The following is a 7619-nucleotide window of genomic DNA, read 5'->3' on the forward strand; positions in this document are numbered from 1 at the left end:
GGAAAGGAGAATCTCCTGTTCCCACCTATGCCTGACGAGGGTTCTCCCTGGCCCTGCACACCCCCGAGGGCTGCCAGGGAGCACCGAGCAGCCAGGCAGGTCAAATGAGCCGTGGTGAGCCCCTGGCACAGCTCCTGCCAAGCTCCAGCTGTGGAGGGCTGGAGCCAGAGCTGCAGGAGCCTGGCTTGGCTTCTCTGAGAACATCTTCTGAGGCCATGGCAAAGGGGGTCCTGCCAAGACCCCTTCTCGAGCCCTCACTTCACCATGAGGGTAGAGATCCTCGAGCTTTTATGCAGCAGAGTTTGGCAAAAAAGACGTTGCTTTGTTTTTCCAGGTGCAGAAAGATGTAGAAATACTTTTGGCAAGACAAAGGTGCTCTGCATTTGCACACCTGCACATCCACCCATTCACCTGGCAGGCTGCTCCAGCATGACCTGTCCAAGTGGTCCTCCAATTCAGCCCATCAGTAATTCAATTCTGGTGTCAGTGTTTCAATGTTTCTTTAAGCATCAGTGAGCATATCCTATAAACAAGATGAGATTTTAAAAAAGGAATTTAAGATTCCTTAAAATCTTAAAAAATATTTTAAGAAAGGAGTCCAATATACTGGTAGCAGTCAAATACATTTTTGGTAGCTAAAATATACTTTTTATAGCCTTACCTGTTTTAATGCCTGCTAATAAACTCTTTTCAGGACATTGGTTTTCAGGCTTTGTCATCCTCAGTTGTCCATACATTTCAAGGCACTGAATCACCCTCTCCCAGTACATCTCAAAGAGAAACAGCTATGGAAATAAAAGGATATAATTTAATTTCAGACTCAAAGACTAAACAGTGGTGGTGTGGTTTTTCTCACTATGCTTCAGCCAGTCCTGCCCTCCAAACTGTCAGGGAATCCATTTCTTCAAAAACAACATGTTATCAAAGAGAAAAAACTAAAACAAGTCAGTGCAACTGGAGCTAATGGCTTTAAAAACACCTTTGATTGCCAATGCTTTTGGCTTGTGATAACATGGTAATATTCTAAAATTGGCTTGAATTTCTATAGCTGTTAAGTGTATTTCAGACTTGAATATTTCTTTCCTAGGTAAAAATGCCATTACTTGGAAATCCAAAGCACATTACAGCTATACCCTGTCTTAAAGGAAACAAAACATGCATGCTGAAACTACTTGCTTAATTTCTGTTTTGAGTATTAATATTCCTTGTCAGAAAACAGGTGGAAAACAAGCACACAGACATCTCCTCCCCAGGCAAGCACATATTGCTTGTGCTCTCTAGCTTCCACCTCCATCAAACCTCCAGTGTGCAGCTTCCATTGAACTTCCCAGGGCCAGGGGCACCTCTTGTATTTCCAAAATAAAGAAAGTGCAGTTTGGAAAACAATGCACAGCACCAGCTGGCCAAGCAGAGCAGACATGTCAGCTGTCTTGGAATTTAAATAACCACACCTTTGGAGAGGGCAGATCAGAGGCAGGCTCAGGCTGACTAGAAGAATCACAGCATTGACTTCAAGTGCTTCATAGGCTCCAAAGAAACCCCCTCTGAGGTGTAAACCCAACAGTCTGAAATCTTCTGAGGGGTCCCAAGACTTAAGAAAAGGGCAGGAGCTGGGAAACAGAGCTCCTTGCTGAGCTAGAGAACAACGTGAAGAGTCAAACAGCAGTGTGAAATGGTAGGTGAGGGAAACCTGATAAAAACAGCTGAAAAGCAAAGCACAGGTTACATCCTGGTGGAGAAAACCTGGCCATCATCTCTCATGACCACGAGAGGGGGAGTAGAAGCAGATTAGGTGTAAAACTGAGTGAAAATCATGCTTTTTTGGGAGGATTCTGGGAGTTCAGCATACTTAGAGAGGTTGTTCATGATAAGCCCTCAGGTTGCAGGAGCTGCTCAAACACCCCACCTCATGCAATAAACCCAACAACACTTCTCTGGAGGGATGAGGACAGACCTGGCCAAACCCTGAACTCTGCTAACACCAAGGGAAACACAGAGAGTGCGTGTGGGGGGAAATGGGAAGAGGGGCAGGAAAAGGATCACAGGAAGCACCATATTATTAGAGATGCTGTGAGGAATGTCAGTGTAAAGACCAGTACCACAATACATTCAAAAGCACCAGCCTAACTTGAAAGCTGCAGATTGATTGAAGCACATTTTAAGTCCAATACCCTTCCTAAATCCTTGGACTCAGTGCTTCAGCTTGTCAATGCTTTTCCTATTGAGGGTACCCTGGGTGTCACTGTCATTCCCCCATTCCTGAGAGAGGGACTCAGACTGTGTCATGGTCTCTGGAGGTATCAGAGATCACTGAATCATGTCCTTCCTAGAGTAATCAGAACCAGAAATATATATATATAGAAACAACACCTTCTGTAGTGAAGAGGGAAGACAATTCTTGAGCAATCCTCAGTTTATAGGGGCAACTTTTCCACTGCTCCTCTGACAGAGCTTAACATTCCTTCTTCTGCCATATTGTCCCCACAAATCTGGTGCAGCTACAGCAGCAGAAGTAATCCACTAAGGGTGATGAATGCAATATATGATGCCTTCAAAAAGTTCTTAAATCAAGGTTTTGAAAAATAAAAATTATAGAGCAAGAATCAACGTTCAAGGGCAGTCAATCAGATGTCTGAATTATGTCCTGCCTTTAAAATATACAGCAGATAACAGTTTTTAAATAGTCCATGTAAAAGCTTCTATGTGTACTGTACCTTGACATTAAGTCCTCACTGAAGTACTTACCTTCAGGATTCTCCCCATTTATTGGTCCTTTTTCTGCTGCAAAATAACCACGGCAGCTGCTCCAGAATGTAAAAAGAAAAAAAAAAATGCAGACAAATTATTTACTGCCAGACTCCAAGTGAGGAAAAGGGCACATACCCATCACTGCAGGCAAGCAACAAGCAAGGAAAAATGACCGAGCAACAAAGGGGAGGCAAGAGGGAAAAGGTGTGGGCTGAGCAGGGAGTTAGTACCTGATAACTCATTAATGTGTGTACACGGCCAGTCTGACATCAGGGAGGCTGTTACAGGATTGCAGTGGAATTATATCCAGGCAAAAGAGGCCATTAGCTTCAAAGAACCGCTTATTTATCCTTTTGAGTAAAAAACAGCAAACTGAGCTCACAAAGCACAAAGGAAAATATTGTAGATACATAACAAAGTGCCAGAAGAACCTCAAAAAACAGCAATCAATTGCTTTTAGTTCCAAAGATTTTCCCTAATAATTGCCTCTGGATTTACATTAGAGCTTCATTCCTACTGACACATTACTTTATGGAATTCTCCACAAACCTGCCATTCTGCACACCCAGAACTGAGGCTGCTCCCTCTTATTAGTGATCATTTGTGGGCAGGCTGAAAATAGTTTCCCTTTGCCTGCTACATGAAGATCACTTCCATTTCTTCCTAGGAATTCCACTCTTGGCAAATTCTTCAGTTCCTGGCTAAACCTGACAGCTGATCACTAGCCAGTTTTGAATATGTGAGCACTGCAGAGCTGGGCCATTTCTGAATGAAATTGTCTCTGACAAGCACTGAGATGCCCTAACAAATAGCAGCACCTTCAGCTCTTACCTGTGCTGCCATGAGTCAGGTTAGGGCACACCTTGGTTATTTATTAAAATGAAATTTTGAGCTCTTGTGTAGCAATATAGGAAAAAGGAAATCTGGCTACAGAAAAGTATCCAGGAGCCACATCAGTACTGCTGGGAGCCTGCTCAGGCAGGAGGGGAAATTCCTGGGGAACCATTTCACCCTGCCCAGGACAAGGCTGCAGCTTCCCAGTGTCCTTGGATGTGAGCATCCAGCCTGCAGCAAACCCGCGGTGCAGGAAGGCTGACCCTCACTCCCAAGGGCAGGGGTCTCTCAGATCCCTCCTCCAGTCTCTTCCAGAGCCCTTTGCTCACCCTGCACTCACTGTCCAGCCCAGACTGCAAACACTGCTCTGCTCCTGCTCTGAAAATATCTTCTCCAACTCTGGCAGTCTGGCCTAGTGAGGAAAAGCAGATTTGGTGCCTTAGCGTGTCACCTCATGTTTTGCAGTAAGAAATTTAGATTGCATATATCCAATTAATGGAAAACACAGATAAACAAAAACAGATTGGTTATTTCAATTATGTGCACAGTGCCTGCAGGGTTGCAATTTTAAAAAAAAGAAAGATAACAGTCAAAATGGGTAAAAATATGCAGAACACAATCTGCAGCTTACCTAGATGACGATTAAAAACACCTCTCTACCAACTGTGAAATGAGGGAGGTTATTCTCAGCAAATGAGTGTAATACAAAGTTTTTTAGCCGTCTGTAAATAACATTTACCTGGTGCAGCTTTACATAATTAAATAACTTCTTTATGAGTATTGCACAGACCCATCTTCATAGAGAGGGAATAACTTGTCTAAAATAGAGACAGAGAAGGAAGGAAAGCAGAAGCTCTCTATTAATTTATTTAAATTTCTCCCAGAGGCAATTGCTCCAAATTTCGTGAAGTCAAGCATCTGCTTTCCTTGCATCTTAACTTACTGAAAGAAGCATTACCTGCAGAAATAATCCTCTCTCTAAGCAGCTTAACAAGTTTGTGTAAATGTTTGAGCTACTATAAAGAGGCAAGAAAGTAATTTCATATCCTATTCAGAAAGGTAAACAATTTTCTTGTTATTTTGAGTCCCCCCACTATTTGCACGACCAGATGGATTAGATGAATATTCTGTGGAATGGCTTTTCTGGGTGACATGACTCATGTGTTGCAAAAGGTTCAAAACTACAAGTTTTGAAAACTGGCTTCCAATTCAGTGATTTTAATAATTAGGTGCAAACCCAAGTCCTTTGAATGACTTCATTTGTATTTAGTAAGAATGTTAGTGAGACCAATTACCAAAATTCACTGTTCAGCTGCATTTGAGTGGTAAAAATGCCAGCACTTTGAACTCCCTGGCTCCTCCCCTGTGTAAACTAGCTGTTTGTAAAACAAACACCAGAGTTATTTCTGTTGTATTCTGTATTAAATAGATGCCCATGGAACATTGTGCCATGGTACAGAGAAGGATTGGTTGAGATATCTGACATTTTACCTTCCTCCTCTTCATCTGGTCCTTTTCCTAAGCACCTTTGGGACTATCAGCCCCTTAAAAAAGAAAGTAAAAAGCTAAAAAAAATTATCTTTTCATTCAGAGGTCTCAATGGGACTGAAGACATCTCATTGACCAAAGTTCATCTCTACAATAGCTTTAGAAGTAAGCACTACACTAGTATTGCAGTTAGATTCTTCACTCAAAATAAGACAGAGGACCAAGTTCTTTACTGGTTTAAACATGGATTTCAGTGACTGCATCAGAAATCTCCAGAGACAGAAGGGATTCTCTTTTATTGCATCTATCCAAAACCTGAGAAAACAAACTTTTTGTCTTATCAAGTGCCCAGGTATTCCTGTAAAGCTGTGCAGTGATCATCACCTCAGATTTAATTGTATTAATGGCATGAAGTTAAACTGCTAGATTACAGTGAGTATCACTGGATCATTATTTGCATTTTCTCAGCCACAAAGACATTGTGTGACTGGAAATAACGTAGTACCAAACACTCCAAGAAAAAATTCACCAGATGTGTTAATGGTTTTGACCCCCAGCATGAAGATTCAGAAACAAGGTTTAGTTAGGCACAATCTCCTCTGATGTAACAAGTAAAATACTTGCTATATCATAACAAAACAGGGAGCTTGCTTTCTCAAGATAGCTGATCCCAAGGAAAGTATAAAAATCAATTGTGAATTCAGTATTTCTAAGCCTGCACAGTCATTTCAGAACACGTGGTTCAACAAAGCTCATGCACCTTTGTTGTAGTTAAGGCCTGGCGGAGCGGAAGATACCGGGATGTAACGGAAAGTCAGCAGACCCCCCCTCTCTGTTAGGATAGTAAGGCCTTTGCAATTAGCCAGTAGCACCTAACTGTGACGTATGCAGAAGGGAGTAACACAATGACCCTAGGCTATGAAATGTCAAATTCCCCTGCAATAAATCGTCATATTCGCCATCCATCACATTGATGCTGTGGGTTGTGGCCCGCGCGGCTGAGGATAGCCGCCGTGCTGACGCTGGCCAGGGTGCCTGCCTTGCTTAAAAACCCACACACCTTAACCCTAAACTACATTTTATAAGATTTTCAAAACAAACTACTTGCTCCTGAAACACAGCCACCTCTGATTTCTAGCTAAAAGATGAAGTTAAATTCCTTTTAAATTAACTGAATAGCTGTAATAAGAGTGGTGATTAAAAACTCACCAGTTCTGTATTTAAGGGTATCTTATAATAACACAGCATCTTGTGGAATTGAGATTTACAGATTAAGTTTTGCACTGCATAAAAATAACTCATTTATCAATTTCAAGCTTGTCACCCTTGAGTTTCTTTGGGCATTCCTTTCATACACTGCAAACATGCAGTGAGGAATAGCCCTGCTGACCTTCTCTGTGACATTCATTATTATACATCCTTCCATCATACTTTTGTTTATTAGTCTACTCTGAGAATTAAATGGGTTTTATTTTGCTTAATATTGTCTCAAATCAAAGCCCCTTTATGCCTGTTTCAGTTGCCCTTTTTTGCTCCCTTCCACTTTCAGCATAGCCTTTTTTGAAAGAAGATGATTTTGCATCCATCTCTCCAGCTGTAAATGATCATTAATAAGGAGGATGGAAGAAGGAATATAGTAAGCAGGGAGGCTGCTTAATTAATATTATTAATATTTATTTCATGCTGGTATCTAGAGGCATCAGCTGAGCCACAGTCCTGTTGTGATAAGCTACAGAGCCTTGTAGTACATGACAGTCCTTGCCCGAAGGATTGCATCATGTGGGATGCAGGATTCTTGAAGAAGAATTCCTAGTGCAAGTTTACTTGTCTAATGCAAACTCATCACCTTTTGACGTCCCAGCAGATGCAGCCTGCGCTCGGTGAGAGCGAGGTGTGTGCTTGATAATGAGAGCGCTTCCATTTCATCCTCTGCAAAGGGAGATGATCCCTGCTCACAGGTCCCTGTGAAACATTTGCCACAAAGCTACAAACAAGCCCTTCACAGCATCTGCACAAATGAGGCCATCATATACCAGAGAACTCCAGTGCTGGCAGTAGGGAGGGGTAGAAAAGCTCAGTACTCCAGGGAGCAGCCTGCCTGCTGAGCAGTCATGGAGAAGACAAGCACAGACCCTGTGTCACATGTAGCCATCATTTTAAAGCGTGAAGCATTCCACTGACCAAAATCACTACAATCCAGGCCCTAGGGAGAATGCATTAGGTATTAAATGGCACGTTTCCAGAAAATTTAAGCACTTATATTGACAGTGTCATCAAGGAGAGAACATTTCAAAATCATCAAGGAGATAAATAAAATATCTGAATCTCAATTATAACGTAAAAATTGAAACACCTGATTGACTTGGACATGAAACCTGATGCTCACAACCTCTGCTGCCTTCTGCTGTCACCAGCTGTGACTGCCAGGACAAGCCAAGTCAGTGCCTGAGCTCATCCCTCTCCTCCCACCTGGCAGAAGGTTCCTGTTTTGCATCTTGCCACCTCTCTCCTCCTAAGCCAGCTCTCTTGCCCAGTGCCACGGGGCTGCC

Source organism: Pseudopodoces humilis, chromosome 15, assembly GCF_049639895.1.
Source record: "Pseudopodoces humilis isolate 2021_Gansu_Grassland_sample_001 chromosome 15, ASM4963989v1, whole genome shotgun sequence".
Classification (NCBI taxonomy): domain Eukaryota; kingdom Metazoa; phylum Chordata; class Aves; order Passeriformes; family Paridae; genus Pseudopodoces; species Pseudopodoces humilis.